The following is a 20,314-nucleotide window of genomic DNA, read 5'->3' as shown; positions in this document are numbered from 1 at the left end:
ACCAACCAATGCAGCTGAACTTCACAACCCATGCCGGCAGAACTACATGACACACGCCGGCCGAACTACACGACCCACGGCGGCCAAACTGCACCACCCATGGTGGCTGAACTTCACAATCCACGCCGGACAAACTACACGACCCACACCGGCCGAATTACACGACCCACTCCGGCCGAACTACATGACCCACGCCAGCCGAACTTCATGGCCCACACCGGCCGAACATCATGGCCCACGCCGGACGAACTACACGACCCACGCCGGCCGAACTACATGACCCACCCCGGCAAAACTACACAACCTACGCCGGCTGAACTTCACGACCCATGCTGGCCAACCGTTACAACCCACGCCAGCCGAACTTCACGACCCATGCCGCCCGAACTACACGACCCATGCCGGCAGAACTACACAACGCACACCGGCTGACCTTTATGACCTGGTTTAGCTCACTTGGCTAAATCGCTGGCTTTTAAAGCAGACCAAGCAGGCCAACAGCATGGTTCGATTCCCGTACCAGCCGACCTGGACAGGCGCCGGAATGTGGCGACTAGGGGCTTTTTACAGTAACTTAATTGAAGCCTACTCGTGACAATAAGCGATTTTCATTTTTTCATGACCCACGCCGGCTGAACTTCACGACCCAGGCGGGGCGACTTTTGTGACCCACCATTACTGCTTCCCTTTAATGTGACAGGTGAGCCTGCTTGGTCTTAATGATCTCACTTGCTTTGTCATTCAATGTTTCATTTCTGCTGAGGACTTCAGCTGATGATTCAATTTCTTGCTGCATTCTTTGAAAAAAACCAAGAAGTTGCTCCTTGAACTCGGCATGCTTAGTCTTCAAATGCCTTTGAAGCTTTGACGGTTTTAAACTTTCATTTGCCAGTACTTCCCTGCTTATAACACACTTGAGCTTTGCATCCTGATTTGCATTGGCACAATTAACAAAGCCATACTCAAGAAATCATCTTTATACTGCTTTGTTTCTAATTTCAGCTTATTGTTAATGGGTTGTTCACCAGAGGCCCTAGAGCTCACACCAGCACTGCTTTGTCCTGCTGTGGACTCTCTGAGCAGCTCTCTCTAGCAGATTTAGTTGTGAGATCCTGGCCTGTTTGTATTTCTGGCCCTCTCTTCCTTATTACAAAATAATCCATTTTAAATTCTTCACAGTCCTGTTGCTTGCTGGCAGTTACAAAATGGAGGAATCAGACGTCGCTCTGCCGTCATCCTCAACCAGGCAGACAGGCCCGTGGTATTCTTTTCACGCACCCTCCATGCCTCCGAAATTCGGCATTCCTCCGTCGAGAAGGAGGCCCAAGCCATCGTTGAAGCTGTGCGGCATTGGAGGCATTACCGGGCCAGCAGGAGATTCACTCTCCTCACTAACCAATGGTCAGTTGCCTTCATGTTCAATAACACACAGCAGGGCAAGATCAAAATGATAAAATCTTGAGGTGGAGGATCGAGCTCTCCACCTACAATTACGAGATTTTGTATCGCCCCGGTAAGCTCAACGAGCCCCCTGACGCCCTATCCAGAGATACATGTGCCAGCGCACAAGTGGACCGACTCCGGACCCTACACAACGCTCTCTGTCACCCAGGGGTCACCCAGTTCTTTCACTTCACAAAAGCCCGCAATCTGCCCTACTCCACTGAGAAGGTCAGGGTTATCACCAGAGACTGCCAGGTCTGCGCGGAGTGCAAACCGTACTTCTACCGGCCAGACTGCGCGCATCTAGTGAAGGCCTCCCGCCCCTTTGAACGCCTCAGCGTGGATTTCCAAGGGCTCCTGCCCTCCACCGACCGAAACACATACTTCCTTAACATGGTCGATGAATACTCCAGATTCCACTTAGCTGTCCTATGCCCCGATATGACGTCATCAAAGCACTCAACACCATCTTCGCCCTGTTCGGTTTCCCCGCCTACATCCATAGCGACCGGGAATCCGCCTTTATGAGTGATGAGCGGCGTCAGTACCTGCTAAGCAAGGTCATCGCCTCAAGCAGGACGACCCACCCGGGGATGAAGATGAGGTTGACACACTCCCGGAGTCACCGGCGACCGAGCCGATGCCTGCATCACCACCGGGACTGCGATGCTCACAACGGAGAATCAAGACACCCGATCGGCTGAATTTGTGAACTTTCCCCAAAATGTTAACTTTAAAATGCATGTAAATAGTTTTTCCATCACCCCTGCTGGACTCTTTTTTAACAGGGGGTGAATGTGATAGTCACCACTGTTGTATATATCACATACGAGACGTAATATGGTAAGATGCCTGTACTTCAGATACGGGGGTAGATCCCTGCCTGCTGGCTTCGCCCAGTAGGTGGAGTATAAATGTGTGGGCTGTCCGAGCTGCAACCATTTCCGCAGCAGCTGCAAGAGGTTACACATCTCTGCTTAATAAAGCCTCGATTACACTCTACTCTCATCTCGTTGTAATTAATGGTGCATCACCTTCACCATATTAGAGCTCGCCTGTCAGCAACTTAGGTTAAGATCAAGAGCCGATTAAAAAAATAAAAATAGGAAAAACCCTCCCCATCAAGGAAGCCCATGCACAGAACTTCCACTCCTGCAGCATGGACCCGTCCACATAGATACGGAACTGTGTCCCTGATACTGAGCCATGGAACCATCTCCGTCCCCCACAGAACACCCCTCTACAAAACACCCACCCACGCAATGCTATCTCCTAGACGTGGCGCGGGGGTGCAGGGGCAATGACTGTGTAATGCCCGGGGCAGTGCCAGGGTACTACCCGGGCACGATCCTCTCCCCCATGGGGGCTAAATCCATCTCTGTGCCCCAGGCAGATTCTGCTCGCCAAGTGCATGTCATGGGGGGCCTGGCGTGATTCATAACGACATGCTCTCACAACAATGTGAATAGACACCTTAACAGGGGAGGGACTATCAGGAACAAAGGCCTGATAATGATATTTAATCATAGCCAAATGGAAATCCTGAGGTCAAAAGCCAGGATATCGTCATTGGCAGGGGGGCATGGACAATCGCGGCGGGAAATCCCACTGGCGTAAAACCGCCGTTTGGGACTCCTGTGGGATTTCCCGCCCCTGCTACTGATCCTATCCCCGAAAACAGGAGAGGAAAATCTCCCCCATTAACTCTGTTTCTCTCCACAGATGCTGCCTGACCTGCTGAGTTTTTCTGGTATTTTTGATTTTTATTCCTGACTCATGTTCCCCGCCTCCACAGCGAAAATTCAAAGCCTAATATCCAGAGGTCAGGCAGAGCAGTCTAGAAATCAAACAAATAAACATGGAGTCTGAATGAATAAGCAAAGGAACAATGTCAAGAAAGCAAAAACTGAAAAAGAAAACGACAAAGAGTCAGTCAGGATGGTTTGAAAGCGACTTCTGTTGCTCTGCGCCTGCAGTTGTCTGCTTTGCTCCAACCTGTCAAGGTGCACAGCACTGGACTGGTGCCATGGGCATCGGAATACAAAGGCTGCAAGGCCAGCAGCCAAATGAATGTTGTAATACGGCATTTCACTTGCTGCCTCACATGTGTCCCCATGGGTGCCAGAAAACCCAGGCCAGCACAGTTGTTCTGGTCCGGAATGCATTGCCTGACAGGATGATGGAAGCAGATTCAATAACCTTCAAAAAGGTATTGGATAAATACTTGAAGGGAAAAATTTCAGGGTATAGGGGAAGGGCCTTGGTCTACTTGGATAGCTCTTTCAAACAGCCTTCACACTTACAATGTGCTCAATGGCTTCCTTATATGAAAATGAAATGAAATGAAAATCGCTTATTGTCACAAGTAGGCTTCAAATGAAGTTACTGTGAAAAGCCCTCTCGTCGCCACATTCCGGCACCTGTTCGGGGAGGCTGTTACGGGAATTGAACCGTGCTGCAGGCCTGCCTTGGACTGCTTTCAAAGCCAGCGATTTAGCCCTGTGCTAAACAGCCCCTTATGCTGTGTGACTCTAACAAGCGCACTAATTCTGACCCTTCATTTCAAGTCTCCTTCTCTGCCAAGTGGCACCTGCACTCCCATTGCCCCCGAGGAACATTTCAGCCCCTAATCAACTTGTGTAGGGCTTTTAGGGTTCCACATTTCACACCCAGGGTCTAGGGGCGCAATTTAAAGTGAAAAGAAAGAGTCCCGTTTTCGGTGTATCTAGCGGAGTGTTTCTCAGCGCTGTGACCCCACTATTAAATGGGACTGTTGTGTTTTTTCTGGCCTCAGCGAGCAATGCCCCGCCACTTGGCCTACCTTTACATAGACCAGTGTGAAACGACACCACGGCCAGGTCTCCCTGGCCTTGGGAGACTCCGGTGCATGCATATTTACGTGAGCCTATCTGCACTTAAAATAGGGGCTGGTTTAGCTCACTCGGCTAAATCGCTGGCTTTTAAAGCAGACCAAGCAGGCCAGCAGCACGGTTCAATTCCCGTACCAGCCTCCCCGGACAGGTGCCAGAATGTGGCGACTAGGGGCTTTTCACAGTAACTTCATTGAAGCCGACTCGTGACAATAAGCGATTCTCATTCATTTCATATGCAAATCAGATGCATCAAATGCAGATCACAACATCTAACGAGATCTCGTGAGGCGTCCTGAGTGCCACAAGTCTCACGAGAGGCTTCTTGCGAGGTTTAATGGCCTCATTAGGGCGTGACGAGGCTGTATAAACACGTCAGGGGTGTTGACACCCACGTCCAAGAAATCAACTGCTTCCATTTAACTAACTGGTTGGTGAATGGAGTAAACAAAATGATTTTCTGCCTGTCCTCACTAAAGATTCTTGGTAATTGGACTCTACTTTTGTATGCTTGTGTAATTTCTTGAGTTTGTAACTGCAATCAGCAATGTTCAACAACAGAAATCTTCTGAACAGTTTCTGTAAAAGCAGTCAGTTTGTGGCAGTGAAATCAAATGTGCAGTTGTTTTCCAATTCAAATCAGTTTCGTATAAAGACGAGGCTTGTTCTAGTTTTGAAACAATGGGTAACTAGTGACCAAAATTTGGTTTTAAATTGTAATCTTTCTTATTGTCGCAAGTAGGTTTACATTAACACTGCAATGAAGTTACTTTGAAAATCCCCTAATCGCCACACTCCAGCACCTGTTCGAGAATTCAGAATATCCAATTCACCTAACAAGCACGTTTTCCAGGGCTTGTGGGAGGAAACCGGAGCACATGGAGGAACCCCACGCAGACACGGGGAGAACGTGCAGACTCTGCACGGACAGTGACCCAAGTCAGGAATCGAACCTGGGACCCTGGCGCTGTGAAGCAACAGTGCAAACCACTGTGCTACCATGCTTCACTTTACAGACTGGCTAGGCCTGAAAGCCTGTATTCCCTCTTCACTAATGCTTCAGAATTCTGAACTGTGATTTAAAGTTCAGACTTTAGCCAAAGTTTACTTTAACACATCCCTAACTATTATGTAACGTGAACTGGCGAGCTACTAAACAAGCCAGTTAAAATTAGACATCCTAAACTTTCCGCTTCAGGTTTAGAATTTTGCAGTGTTATGAATGGTGCACAGCTCTTGCTATCTGTGGATAGAAAGAGAAATAAGTCATTGCTATGGAGGTGGGACTATCACAGTATTCCTCGCAGTATTAAACCAATCGGGCCTATAGTTATAATAGAGGTTTTCAGTATCCTGTAAACAGCCAGGGTTAGCCAAACCTGACTTGTGTGTCTTTTTGCAGTTGGGTAAAACCAGAGAAACATGCAAATCACACGACCACAAAGTCTGTGAAGGAAACAAAAAGGAAAATTAAGCAGTAGATGAAGAAAGGTGAAAATACATTGGAAACAGAAGAATAAAAGGAAGATTACATAAATACCATGTGACCACCCTACTGCTTTTAGCCAGGTTCCACTTTTTTGACCGCAGCCACTGCTTCGTGTTAATGACTTGTGTTTAAAATTTTTTCAACATTGACAGCTTTGATAAAGTCTTAAATGTATGGAACATTTCCGATTCTGGCTAATGTATCGCTGTTAGTTCCTGTTAACTTTAGCACAGTGGGCTAAACAGCTGGCTTGTAATGCAGCACAATGCCAGCATTGTGGGTTCAATTCCCGTACCGTCCTCCCCAAACAGGTGCCGGAATGTGGCGACTAGGGGTTTTTCACAGTAACTTCATTGAAGCCTACTCGTGACAATAAGCGATTATTATTATTAACTGAATAAATTTGTCCTGTGAACAGAATATTAATTTAGTAATACTCTACCAAGTTACAATGCCTGTATTTGGCCTATAGCAGTATGTTTTCTCAAAGGATGTAAAACCCCTGGCAACTTGCATCATACGCATACTCACTGCCAAGGTCAGCACGTGATACTACTGAAAAAATATTTGCGGTAATGGGATAAGCAGTTGAAATCTCCCTTCATGCGTTTAACTAGTCAACTGCAACAGAGAAGAAATTCTGTTGAGAGAAGATCATTCCTGTAAATTTTGCAGACACTTGTTAAAAGTGCTTGAAAAATTATAAAACTAAGAGTAGTTCTTTCATTATGCTACATTAATTGGTAATGCTTTATATTTTTTTATTTCAATTTTGCCTCCACCAGTTACGGCTGAAATTAACTTGTAGCAATTTGTTTTCTCAAGTGTAGTATCTGCAATACTAAGTGTACATTTAATTGTTTAAATACCTGCAGGGATAGCCCAATTCTTTAATTAAATGTATAATAGTCAGATCATCAATAACTGACTGTAGTGGTCATGATGCCTTTGTGAATTGTATAATTCCACGGAACCCTTGCAGCGCAGGAGGCCATTTGGCCCATATAGTCTGCACCGACCCTCTCAAAGAGCAACCCACCTAAAGCCATTCCCATGCCCTGTCCCGAAACTCCACCTAACCTGCTCATCTTTGAATTCAATTGGTACTTTTCAGAAAGTCTTTCCAAACAGTCAATTCGATGTTTTGATCAATTTTAAAAATCCAGGGCTGGATTCTCCGATCCTGCGGCTATGTCCGCAGGATCCGCCTGGTCTTAAGACCAGAAAGCCAGCGGTGCCCCCAGCGGTGAAGGGCTAGCAGCTGCGCCGCGTAAAGCCTGGTTTTACCTGCAGATATGGCCGGGTCTGTGGCTGCGCATGTGCACATTGGCGGCCTGTGACGGCTGCACCATGCAAATGGCGCTGGCCATGCGCGGACCTGGCCTGCCAAAATCTGCCCGCCTGTAACCAGCTTCGGCACCCCCCAGACCATCCCCCACCAGTCCCCCCTGTGGTGATTGTATATCAGTGTGGATGCAATACAACTGAGCAAGCACTAGAGGGAGGATGGGAGAGCTATAAATACAGAGGAACAGGAAGTGAGGAGACACTTCACAGAAGGGGGGACTGGGAGCAAGACACAAGCAAGCAAGCAGCATTGAGGTAGCTGTAAGTTAAGCACTGAAGACAGAACAAACTCACAATAAAGCATCTACTCCAACTTTGAGACTACGAGCTTTATTAAGACACAAGGAACAACACATAGTACCAGCAGTGGCTTCAGACGCTTACTATAAGATTACTCAAGGAACAGCTGCAGACACAGAAAGACAAAAATGGCAAGGAAAACTCCTACCGGGCATTCGACTTGGGAAGACCTCGCTTATTCGATGATGTGGGTTGGAACCTCAGCTGGACATAACCGGTAATGTAAGTAATGTCTGGAAAAGATTTAAACAAGTGTTCGATATATATATCATAGCTAATGATTTAGCAGCAGCCTCAGATGAAATGTAAATAGCACTGCTCATCGCAGGACATGCAGCTAGAGAAGTATATAATGGCTTTAAATACTCGAAAGCTGAAGACAGCAACAACTTAGAAATAATACTAAAAAAATTTGAAGAGTACTGTATGGAATTTGAACAGCACTGTATGCTCAGAGGCCAAACTGCACAGAAACTGAGTGATGCAAAACTCAATCAATCACTATCAGAACAGAAAGGGTTCAGTCTAGAAATCGCGAGTGAAAAGTTCAGATCAAAAGGAAAAAGTAACTTGAACTTCTCACATAGACAAAGCACTGAAATCCAGTTCAGATCAAAAGGAAAAAGTAACTTGAACTTTTCACAAAGACAAAACGCTGAAATCCAGTTCAGATCAAAAGGAAAAAGTAACTTATACTTTTCAGAAAGAAAAAACCCTGAAATCCACTGTAAAATGGCGTCTGAGCACATTTTACAGTCTCTGGGCAACAAAGGACGAAAATCTGCATCTGCGTATGCGCAGGGAACAGAAGCCGCGCATGCGCAGTTACAATCACCCGTTTTGCGTTCTGCGCATGCGCAAGCTGCGGAGGCGCAGTGGACACAAAACTGCACAGTAAAGGAAGGCCGATTTGCGCATGCGCAATTGATTCCTATGCATGACGTCACGAGAATCATAGAACAAGATACTTAAAGCTGTAAAACCCAATTTTCTTACCTCAAAAGACAGAAAAACGCCTGAACTTACACCAGCAAATGAAAATAACTCTCACAACACCCTGGAACAAGCAGTCTGCACCACCCAAAGTGAAGAGAACGATACCAAATCTGAAACAAAAAAAGATGATTTGTTTTTCGAACAATACTACTCAGACATGGCTGAGTTATTCAGATATGCAAAAAATAATGAAGAAAACGATACCAAATCCGAAGCAAAAAAAGATGATTTGTTTTTCGAACAATATTACTCAGACATGGCTGAGTTATTCGGATATGCTGATCACAGCATCAGCAATACGGTCACAAAGCTCAACACGACTCTACTCGTGGTAGATGAATCCAACACCATGGTGCCATGGCAAATCGTCGATACATTGAATGACAGCAATACCCAAGACGAAGACAACGCCACACAGAGAGCACAGAAAGACTCCACAGAGAGAGCGATGACAGGCTCCACAGTGAGAGTGATGAAAGACTCCACAGAGTGACGCGAGCTTCCACAGACAGCTCGTTGAAAGTCTCCAAAATGGAAGCAAGCAAACACTCCCTAGCGAACACCATGCATGAACAAGACCATGACGGTCAACCCGCCGTATCTGAGCAACCGCAAGCAGACTATGAAAGTCTACCAAGCTCACATAATAATGAAGAAGCCAATGTAAATCTACCCACTGCATGCGAAAACAGTGACAATGTGATCACACTCGACAGACAGGAGGTGCAGGATCACAGCGAGACTGACAGATCTCAGCTCGTCTGTACAGAAGCACACAGTAGGGCCACCCAAGAGTCCAGAGAGACCACGTCAATAGAAATTATGAAGCTTTTAACTCCAGAAGAGGAGCACCAAGAGTCCAGACAGACCACGTCAATTGAAATCATGAAGATTTTGACTCCAGAAGAAGAGCACCAGGAGTCCAGAGAGACCACATCAATAGAAATCGTGAAGAATTTGACTCCAGAAGAGGAGCACCAAGAAAGCAAAGAAGAGGAATTAAATCCACCACAAATGACTCCAGAAGAGTAGTACAAAGGAAGCAAATAAGAGGAATCAAATCCACCACAAATGACTGATGTCACCAGCATCAATGCAACATCAGATCATTCTCACCATTCTCTAGACGAAACGTTCAATGTAACAGATACCACTAAGGACACTCGCACCAATCACTGTGACAATGACTCAAATTATCCACATGGGACACTCATTGAGCACAACAAGCATAACAACAAGAACTACAAGAAGAACAACAAAACCAACAAGAAGCATAACAAAGATAGCAACAAGAACCAAGACAGAAATGACAAAAACAACAACAAGAACGACAATGAAAACAACAAAGACAGAAACAACAAAAACAGCAACAAGAACAACAACGAAAACAACAAAGACAGGAACGACAGAAACAACAGCAATGAAACAACGACTTGTACAAAATGGTAAAACTCTGCACATGAAGGACAATGCCACAGCACACTGCAAAACAATGAAAAGACTACAAGCATGCCATGGGATGACAACGAATCTCACAAACTCACATCTGCTCCAGAACAAGCAAGCACACCAGCTTTCAAGGTAGATGACACACTAAATCGATACCACAAGCACAGAAAAAAGTCCATGTCAGTCAACATCAGTGGTTTGACCATTCAAACACATCAGGATGACGTATTGGTTACTTAAAATAACAAGAACACCGACAACATTCACAACGGAGTTGCAATATCAATATCACCATGTCAACAACGAAAAAGAAAAAACTCAATGACCAAATGCATCAAGTTTGGACTCATAAATGTTTTTATGAAGATTGGACTCATAAATATAAATTGGCTTTGTAAAATATGCAATAGCACTATCACTTGTATAGATACACATATCGTAAGTAATCTAACTGTTTTCTACAATTTTCTTTAACAACGTACAGAAAATATGTAAAGAAAAAAGGGGGATGTGGTGTGTGTATATCAGTGTAGATGAAATACAACTGAGCAAGCACTAGAGGGAGCACGGGAGAGCTATAAATACAGAGGAACAGGAAGTGAAGAGACACTTCACAGAAGGGGGAACTGGGAGCAAGACACAAGCAAGCAAGCAGCATTGAGGTAGCTGTAAGTTAAGCACTGAAGACAGAACAAACGCACAATAAAGCATCTACTCCAACTTTGAGACTACGAGCTTTATTAAGACACAAGGAACAACACACCCCCAGTCACCGCCGAAGCCCCTCTGCCAGCGGAACGGGTTCCCCCCACCCCGCCCCCGGACTGCGCCGACGTTGGATTCAGTTCGCAGCCGCCACAAGAGGCCCCCGAATGGTGTACGCACGCATGAGCGACACCGTTGGGGACTTGGCCCATCAGAGGCGGAGCATCGGGGGAGGGCCTCAGGTGACATCCTGAGGCTGTCCATACGATTTGAGGAGCATTGCAAAAATGCCGCCTCCCCCGATTCCGGCGTAAACGTGGATTCTCTGGCCGATCACCAAACGCGATTTTGGCGTCGGCAATCGAAGAATCCAGCCCACAGTTCCTGCCGTAGTGTTTTTCGAAAAGTCTTATCGTGTGACAGTTTGTTGTTGTGGTCTAGCTACAGGCAAAGCGGAATCCTGAAAAATGTATAGCTGCTTTGTTGGAAAATCTAGTTCCACAGTTTATGAATTAAGACATTTTTGTTATTTCTGAAGTGCAATGGCTAATAACCAATATGTAAAGCAATAGTTGTTGAATTTCTCTGTCACAGTAATGTTATCACATTTACCACCTCATGCAATGTCTTACTTCTGCCAGTAATCGAGCAGCGCTCACAATTACCGCAGTCCTCATTTCTGTGTAATGTTTAAACAAGCTAAATTGGAATCCTTTACAGTGTCTAAAATATCAATTAAGTCAATTATTAGTGGGTGGTTCTGACTAAAATAATTAATATCAGCATTCTCCACATTACATAACCTTGAGCTCTTTGTGCATTCACTGAAGTAGGGTTAAACATTGCTACTCAGGCTTTCAATGACTTTCCTTTAATTTTAAGTTCAGAAGTCGCTCACAGGGAGAGTATTCACTTTGCAGGTTTTCTGCAACACAGACAGAGTGGAGAAAGGTGAAGGAGAGAAACTCTCAGGCAGTATGTGTACCAACCAATGACAAATTACCTGGCCTCGACTCCATGGTACTATATCTGGTGGATTTTCTCTCATGGCACATTTCTGAACAAACATCTGCCGCATGCTCAAAAACTTGCTAGAACCTTCATCCTTGAATACCACAAGAGGAGCACATAGGACAGTCAGAAGTAACAAAAAGGCAGGCAGTTTGCATTCTAAAGCAATATTTCAAAGATCGAGTTTCTGATGTGCCCTCGGATGTATAAAAATGGGACTGCTTGCTGCATTCTCTGTAGGAGGGGTCATACAAATAACGAGCAGGGATATGGTTATGGAGGACAGTGTAATCTAGATGTTTCTTGAGTTGGAAGGACATGTGGGGCCATTTAATGGACAGACATTTTGTCTGTGATGACAGGTTGTAGGAAAATAGGAGGATGCCCAGATCATGTTGCCCTGCAGGATCCACACGTAACAGGACTGGTGAAATTAAGGAGTGAATTGAAACAAAAATGTAGCCGAGTGTTTCTATGAATACAGTAATCCTAATCTGATTCTACTAAACAGCATTCTGTAGATAATCATGGAGACATTGTCATTGACTGCTGCACTTTTCAATAGGCATCCCCGTTTTAAACATTACTCTGCAGAGAGTTCTCCATATGCTGGCTCTTCCCAAAGTTCAACAGCCAGTCTATGTCAACATCTGTGAAGTGCCAAATTCACATAACTCATAAATACATCTCAGATTACTAAAATATGAATGCTTAATATATTAGTCTGAAATTTCTCTTTGTTAAGTCATCAGGAGCATTTAAATGAATGCAATAATTGTTTATAGAAGTTTTCTATGGTGTAATTTACTGCCATAATTCTTACGTATAGTAATTGCTTGTGATATATTGAACATAATTACCATCGAACGACTTCAGTTTGCATGGTTGAAGAAAATAGATTACCTTATTATGAAGCTTATTAAAGAAATTATTTGAAAGGTACATATAAATTGTATGTATGTGTTCAAGGAAAAAGTGCTTAAATTTATTGATCTACTCCCAGTGGGCAGCGAGCAAACCCCTTTCTTCCTCCACATTTAATGCCCCACCGTCCCTCACCAGGCCCCACTCTCTGGAATACCTTTAACCCCGTGGCCTCTCCACTTCCCTCTATTCTTTAAGATGCTTGATAAAAGTAATGGGTGGGATTCCGCGTCAGCCAATGCAGAATTGGGAAAAATGATTGGGCGGAGAATCAGTTCCAACGCCAAAATCGCAGCAGGTGCTGATTTGACGTCAAGGTGCAATTCTCCGTCACCTTGACAGTGGCGCCAATGCGTTCCAGAAAGAATGGATAGAAAACACCATTTGCATGTCATTAGCGGGCCAAACCCAGTATTCTCCAGGGCCTCCACGATTCTCCTCCTCCAATGAGCTGAGTTCCCGACGGCGCGGTTCATTTGTGCTTTCAAAGATCGTGACACCGCTGTCGTGGCTGATGGGTGCCCCCACCCCACCAACCCCCACACCCCAGCTCCCACCCCCGCAACCCACCCTCTTCCCACCATCCAATCCGGCTGCCGCCTGGCGGCGGGGCATCAGACGGTTCACCCAGGAAACGCCCACGTCAACCGCTATGTGGGTACCGGCGAGGCAGCGGCGGATACTGCTGGCAAGGGCAGCATCAGCCGACAGTACCCCTGGCATCACCAATGAGCGCCAGGGCCAGAGACCCCGAAGGTGCCGGGCACCAATGGGGCCAGGGGTGCTGAGATGGGGTGGGCATGCGGGGGCAGATCCCACAGTGCCAACTGGTGCCACCATGTAGCCCAGTGGACCTGATTTGGCACGGGGATATACACAATGCTAACAGGTCTGCCTTTCACCACCTGCAGACAATTGATATTGGAATTCAACCCGCAATGGTGGCCTTCCTGCTAGTCCCCGCAGCCCTTGGGGCTAGACGAGCTAACGATGCTCAAAGAGGAGGAAGCTGCAGCAGTGGTGCATAACCCTAGGGGAACAGGAGTCAGCCACTCAGGATGGAGAGCCAGCTGCCCAACAGGCCAAGGAAGAGGTGGAGGTGCCATCACGGAGGCCCTATATGCCCAGGCGGATGAATACATCCATTTTAATGTGGACCGAGCCCACCAGAATGCCTGGGCAGAGAGGTTTGCCACCATCAAGGGGACGCCCCGGATCCAAGGGGTGATCGATGGGATGGCATGTCGTCCTATCAGAATCTGCAGCAGACAGGCTGCTCTACACAATCAAAAAGGGGTTTCACTCGATGAACGTGTGGCTGATATGTGACCATCAGCTGCGCATCACACACATCTGCGCCCGAAACCCGAGCAGTGTGCATGACTCCTTCATCCTGGCACGCTCGACGATTCCTGACATGTTCGAGGCGCCCTGGGCGACAGGGGTTATCTGCTGCGGTAGTGGTTGATGACGCCTATCCGGAGGCCGCAGAACGATGCAGAGACCCACTACAAAATCGTCCATGCTGCACCCAGGGGTGTGTTCGCTCTGGAGGGGTCCTCCAGTCTGACGCTGAGAAGCTTGCTCGCACCGTGGCGGCCTGCTGCATCCTCCAGATGCAGGGGTACGTGGGGACGGGAGTGGGGATGGGGGGGGGGCAGGGGTGTGGGGGGGGGGGGGAGGGGTGGGGACAGGGGTGTGCGGGGGGGGACGGGGGGTGGGGATGGGGGGAGTGGGGACGGGGGAGGAGTGTTTGGGGACGGAGGGTGGGGGCGGGGATGTGGGGGGGGTGTGGGGTGTGGAGGGGTGGGGATGGGGGGTGCGGGGACGGGGGGGTGGGGACGAGGGGGTGGGGATGGGGGGAGGGGTGTTTGGGGACGGGGGGTGGGGAGGTGGGGACGGGGGTGTGGGGGGGGGGTAGGGTTGCTCGGGGACGGGGGGGTCCCCGTGGGTGGGCGCCTTCTGGGACGAACAGGCCTGGATGGACCCACCTGCTGCTCGGGTGTCCCAGGTGGCATGGTGTCGCCCTGTTCTGCCTGTTGCTTACCGGATGCACCAGGGACAGGGGGGGGGGGTGGAGTCCGAGGTGCTGCGGTGTTCCGGCACCCCCCATGTGAGAGTCACCAGCATGGGCCCCATCATCTCCTCTTCCCTTGGGAAGCCCGTGGACCCTGGGCTACTCCATGGGAAGGGGGTGCGAGCAAAGGTAACTCCTGAGGCTCCCCCGCAACCTGGCACTGCTAGCCCTGGAGGCGCGCTCTGGTCTCAACCAGGGTCTGCATGCTCGTGGCCATTGAGCACAGGGAGTGGACCATTACCGTGTGGGACTGCACAACATCACACTGTGAGTGTGACACCACCTACTGGGTCTATGTCACATCAGCCAGTGACTGCGCCAGCTCCCTCTGGGACTGGGCCAGCTCCCTCTGCACCTGGGCCAGCGCCCTCTGCACCTGGGCCACCTCCCTCTGGGACTGGGCCACCACCCTCTGGGACTGGGCCAGCTCCCTCTGGGACTGAGCCATCTCCCTCTGGGAATGGGCCACCTCCCTCTGGGACTGGGCCACCTCCCTCTGGGACTGGGCCACCTCCCTCTGGGACTGGGCCACCTCCCTCTGGGACTGGGCCAGTTCCCTCTGGGACTGGGCCACCTCCCTCTGGGACTGGGCCAGTTCCCTCTGGGACTGGGCCAGCTCCCTCTGGGACTGGGCTACCTCCCTCTGGGACTGGGCCACCTCCCTCTGGGACTGGGCCAGTTCCCTCTGGGACTGGGCCACCTCCCTCTGGGACTGGGCCACCTCCCTCTGGGACTGGGCCAGCTCCCTCTGGGACTGGGCTACCTCCCTCTGGGACTGGGCCACCTCCCTCTGGGGCTGGGCAATGCCGCCGACATTCTCAACCATGGCCTGCTGTGACTGGGCCACGCGGGGAGCGCTGCTGCAATTTCCAGGTGGCTCCCGCACATGGTCGCCTGTGAGGTGCCAATCTTATCCTGGGCCACGACAACCACCTGCACAGAATGCCCCAGGCCTTGGACATGCTGATCTAAAGGCAAAACCCTCACCACCAATGCAGTGAGGTAGCTGGTGGCTCCAGTGGCCAGGGCACCCGGCCATGGTGGCCATCATGGGTGCTGATATGTAGTTCAGGGTGGAGGTTTGGCTGCCCTCCGGGTGGGGGGGTGGAGTTACAGGTGTGGGACGGGGGTTAGTACCAGGTGCACAATGTTGCCTACTCACCCTGGCCGCCCTGAGGTGGTCGTGCATTGTTTCCCGGCACTGCTGGTCGGTATGGACTGTGTTGCTCACGGCGCTCACTGACACTGCCGACTGCGCCAAAGCACACCAAATGGTGGTAGGTGGCAGCCTCTTTCCTGAGCCGGTGTACAGGGTCAACCACCTCTCCTCCACCGTGTCCAGGAGGGTCTCCAGCTCGATGTTGGTGAATCTTGGGACCACTCTCCTTGCTGCCATCTTGTGGGCTGGGATGGTGTGTGCGGGGAGTGCAGTGTGTAGATCTGGCTGCAGCTTGTCAGCCTCCCGAGTGTCAATCCCGAACCTGGCGAATCCCACACCGTTTCTCATTGGAATTAATTGCGTTCCACATGGCGCCAGTGCTCGGCCCTTAATAGTCGCTAAATTGGTCCAGGTGCGGCGCCAATTTTGCTGTCATGGAAGTCCATGAATCCTGTGCCGTCGTCAACACTTAGGGCGCAATTCTCCGGAAATATTTCCAATTGTGGTAGTGAGTATGAACTGCCACAAGCTTCCCGGCGCTCAGCCCAGCGAGGCCGGCAACGCAATTCAACGTTTCTTGGTCAACTTAACAAGGCCCCTCAGGCTTCCCGCCGCAAATGAAGGCTCGCCAGCCGATTCTCCCTCACTGCGCTCGCCAGCCCCCCTGCTAACAAGGTCAAGCAGCACTTCAGCACCACCTGCTCAGCCAACCCCAGCTAGCTCGCAACAATGGCGCCCAGGAGACTGTTCCCAAGTTCGGGAATGCAGATCTGGGGAGGCTTCTAGACACAGTAGAGGCAGGGAGAGATGTCTGTTCCCTGGTGGGTCCCGGAGGGTCAGCCATAGGGCAGCCAATGCTGCCTGGGACAAGGTAGCAGTGGCTGTGAGCACCAGGACTGTGACCAGGGAGGCTGGTCTCCAGTTTCGGGAAAAGGTTAATGACCGACACTGGGCAACTTGAGTATGTAGACATTAATGCCACCCTCTCCCCCACCCCCGAGACCTTTCTATCCCCATACGAGCATCCACCCCCCAACTCTCCATGTGAACCGCAATCCTCCCTCCACCCCCCTCTCCCTTCAATTCCACCAACCCTTCTGTAACCCCCCCTCCCACCACTGTGAACCACGCGTGTGGCTAATGATGCCATCTCTGTCTATTCTGAGGAAAAGCTCTCCCACAATCACCGGGAGAGGGCCCAGACTGGCAGTGTGGTGCTGGACGTAAGAATTCTCACCACCTTCAAGAAATGAGTCCTGGAGGTGGCCGCTGTGGCTGAGGTCAGAGCGGTCACCCACGCTGAGGCTGGCGAACGCCGCAGAGGTGAGGAACCACTGGGCCCCACTCAGAGGACCTGGCAAATGTGGGTTCTTATTGTTTTACTGACGGACTCATCTTTCCCACTGACCACATGTCCATTCTCCTGCAGGTCCTCCAGCTGATGGCACCAGCCCATCCCACTGACCACACGTCCATTCTCCTGCAGGTCCTCCAGCCGATGGCACCAGGCCATCCCACTGACCACATATCCATTCTCCTGCAGGTCCTCCAGCCGATGGCACCAGCCCATCCCACTGACCACATATCCATTCTCCTGCAGGTCCTCCAGCCGATGGCACCAGCCCATCCCACTGACCACATGTCCATTCTCCTGCAGGTCCTCCAGCCGATGGCACCAGCCCATCCCACTGACCACATGTCCATTCTCCTGCAGGTCCTCCAGCCGATGGCACCAGGCCATCCCACTGACCACACGTCCATTCTCCTGCAGGTCCTCCAGCCGATGGCACCAGCCCATTCCACTGACCACACGTCCATTCTCCTGCAGGTCCTCCAGCCGATGGCACCAGCCCATTCCACTGACCACATATCCATTCTCCTGCAGGTCCTCCAGCCGATGGCACCAGCCCATTCCGGCTGGCCCCCTCTCCAGTCTCCCAGGAAGACACCTCGGAGGAGACACCGAGGGAGACACGATTGAGGCATCACAGCTGTCATCCCCATCCTCCACCAGCGCAGACACACATGCCTCGGTGGGACATGCTAGTGGTCAGGCTTCTGGGGCACAATCTGGTGAGCACCACACCACTGCTGATGCACTTCAGATGAAGGCAGGAACCCCTAAGCTAGACAGCAGTTGGAGGTCTGCTGGATCCCAGGACCCTACTGGGTCCCAGCCTGAAGCTGAGCCTCTGGTACAGGGTTACCCGGAGCTGATGGAGACATCAGGGAGCGGCTTCGGAGGGAGATGCCAACGATACTCCAGAAGGTCCATAGCCACTTGGAGGAGTCCCAGAGGCTATGGCCGCAGGAGATGCTGCTAGCAATGCGTGGCACCGAGACCAACACTGCTGGGGTGGTGACCACAGTGGCGAGCCTGGTGCATGACATATCCCCAGTCTCAATGATGGAGTAGCCCCACACATCTGTGCTAAAGAGTTTCAAGCATTCAAACAATCTTCAGCCAGAATGCCGAGTGGATAATCCATCTCGGTCTCCTCCGGAGGTCCCCAGCATCACAAATGTCAGTCTTCAGCCAATACAATTCACTCCACGTGATATCAAGAAACGGCCTTCAACGAAAGAATTGGTGCCAGCTTTGGGGGTCTTCTGGTTCTTTAAAATTCCTCACGACCTCTTCTAGTGATCATTGGTTTGAATTGGGATTGGTGGGTCATGTGCTGTCTGCTCAAGTGTTATTTCAAAGGGAGAATTTGTGCAGTACTCTGGGATCAAAACGAGATGGAGAGAGGAAAAAGAAAATGAGGTTGAGAGAGCTGATTATTTCCAGTTTTGACATTCTGGGAAATAATAACTGCAGAACTTACTGTGAAATGTACTTCTCTTCTGTTTTATTTGCTTCATTCATTTCTCCCTCTTCTATTTTAATGTACCAATACATAGCAGCTTCGGTTTTCTCCTACAGTTCTTCTTGTCATAGAATCCCTACACTGCAGAAGTAGGTCATTTGGCCCATCGAGTCTGCACCAACCCTCTGATAAAGCACCGTACCAAGACCCATTTCCATGCCCTTTCCCCATGATCTCACCTAACCTGCACATCTCTATGCACTAAGGGGCAATTTCAGCATACCCGTTCCACCTAACCTGCACATCTTTGAACTGTGGGAGAAAACCGGAGCACCCAGAGGGAATCCACGCAGACACGGGGAGCATGTGCAGACTCCACATAGTCACCCGAGGCCAGAATCGAACCTGAGTCGCTGGTGCTGTGAGGCAGCAGTGGCTAACCACTGTGCCACCATTTCAGCTAATCTGAACTTGCCCCCAGATCATCTATCTTTCACTACGCATTATTGTTTTTAGTTTCACTTCCAGTTTCTGCACGACCTCTCCTGTGGTTGTTGTGGTCAGGCCTGTGCAGGAGTCCTAAAGACTTGTGTGTATGTGAGACATGTATCCAGGTAAGTTGGTAGCTCTCCAACGTCAGTTTATGTACATTCACCAACCTTCCTTTCCAACACAGCTGCTGATCCCTCCTCAGTACCAGCTGTCCTTGATATTTACCCTTGGCCTGTTGCCAGGAAATGCTGGGGCCCTGACTCTCACAGCTGTGAGCATTTGCATGATGACACTGCATATTTTGAAAGGCAGAGTGCATGCACAGAATTGGATCCAACAAGTTGTTAATGCTGTGTGTTGTTGGGAAATCATCCTCCACCAGATCTGTGGCCCGCATTGATTTGGTTCATAGTTATCAATATTGCAGTCCAACAGGGGATCACCTTGTGCCGATAGGGATGTATGGAGTCTATTTCTAGCAGAGCAGAGGGCTTTTCTGATGACATCATCTATCTCACGGTGAAGCTGCTTAAATAAATTGTCAAAGACCAATGTGATTTATTTGTACTTCCAAGTCTAAATAACTCTGTGGCATTAACTAAATAACTCTGGGGGGTACTTGGTGTGGCTTTTATTGCAAAGATGTGGAGATGCCGGCGTTGGACTGGGGTGGGCACTGTAAGAAGTCTTACTACAACAGATTAAAGCCCTGCAGGTTTGTTTGGAATCACTAGCTTTCGGAGCACAGCTCCTTCATCAGGTGAGTGAAGAGGTGGGTTCCACAAACACATATATAGACAAAGTCAATGATGCAAGATGAATGCGAGTCTGTGCAGGTAATTAAGTTTTTACATGTCCAGACGGTGCAATTGGAAAGAGGGATAATCACAGGTTAAAGAGGTGTGAATTGTCTCAAGCAGGAGAGTTGGTAGGATTTCGCAAGCCCACGTCAGATGGTGGGGGCTGAATGTAATGTGACATCAATCCCAGGTCTCGGTTGAGGCTATACTCATGTGTGCAGAACTTAGCTATCAATTTCTGTTCAGCGATTCTGTGTTGTCGCACATCCTCATCCTGAAGGCCGCCTTGGAGAATGCTTACCCGAAAATCAGAGGCTGAATGCCCTTGACTGCTGAAGTGTTCCCCGACTGGAAGGGAACATCCCTGCCTGGTGATTGTCGCATGATGTCCGTTCATCCGTTGTTGCAGCGTCTGCATGGTCTCGCCAATGTACCATGCTTC

The 20,314-nt window shown here is 49.4% G+C and overlaps 1 long non-coding RNA gene across 1 annotated transcript in view; it reads right to left on the bottom strand.

Annotated features, from left to right (window-relative positions):
* The window catches only part of LOC119965645, a 48,244-nt gene extending 40,580 nt beyond the window's left edge, over positions 1–7,664 (bottom strand). The window contains exon 1 of the long non-coding RNA XR_005460591.1: positions 7,598–7,664. This is a non-coding gene — a long non-coding RNA (uncharacterized LOC119965645). The remainder of the gene's footprint in view (positions 1–7,597) is intronic.
* Positions 7,665–20,314: the final 12,650 nt, after the last annotated feature.

Source organism: Scyliorhinus canicula, chromosome 5 (genome assembly GCF_902713615.1).
Source record: "Scyliorhinus canicula chromosome 5, sScyCan1.1, whole genome shotgun sequence".
Taxonomy (NCBI): Eukaryota; Metazoa; Chordata; class Chondrichthyes; order Carcharhiniformes; family Scyliorhinidae; genus Scyliorhinus; species Scyliorhinus canicula.
Note: the sequence above shows the minus strand (reverse complement) of the source record. Positions and strands in the feature narration are given on the sequence as shown.